Here is a 628-nt window from a genome sequence, read left to right on the forward strand (position 1 = left end):
TACGTGATACATCATTATAACAAAAAAATATAGATTTTGATAATAATACAGACTTCACAGTACCCCAACTTTAGCTACTCAGAAAACTCATTACATACCATTACAACAAAATATCCAAAAATTGACAATAAAACAGAATTCACACAAAAAATATACCATCTTTAACTACTCCAAGACCTCAGTACATACCATTATAAAATATCTAAAATGTAATTTGACATATCACAAAATAATACCCCAATTTAACTATACAAAGACCTCAGTACGCCGCTATAATACCATACAAGTCATTAATAACAGAAATTCCCAAGCTGAAGCATTTTATCGCCAAGGGAAGAACAGAGCAAACATCACGAGAGGGAAAGAGGGAAGGAGGTGCGAGAGACATACTGTAATCAAGAGCGGGGGAAACCATATCGTTAACACAGCCAATGTTTAGGGATGATAAAGTCGCCGGGGGTGCCATAATGCTTAGGGAAGGAGTCTTCGGAGATAATAAAGAAGAGAGAGGCGTAATAAAGTCCGGGAAATAGTGCGAGGGCAGTAAAGAGGGAGGAGGCAATCTCCGAGAGCTCGTACGCCAGGATGAGGACGCAGCTGGACGAAGGAGGCGCGGACGGTGCGTGTC

Source organism: Penaeus monodon, chromosome 31, assembly GCF_015228065.2.
Source record: "Penaeus monodon isolate SGIC_2016 chromosome 31, NSTDA_Pmon_1, whole genome shotgun sequence".
In the NCBI taxonomy this organism is placed as follows: domain Eukaryota; kingdom Metazoa; phylum Arthropoda; class Malacostraca; order Decapoda; family Penaeidae; genus Penaeus; species Penaeus monodon.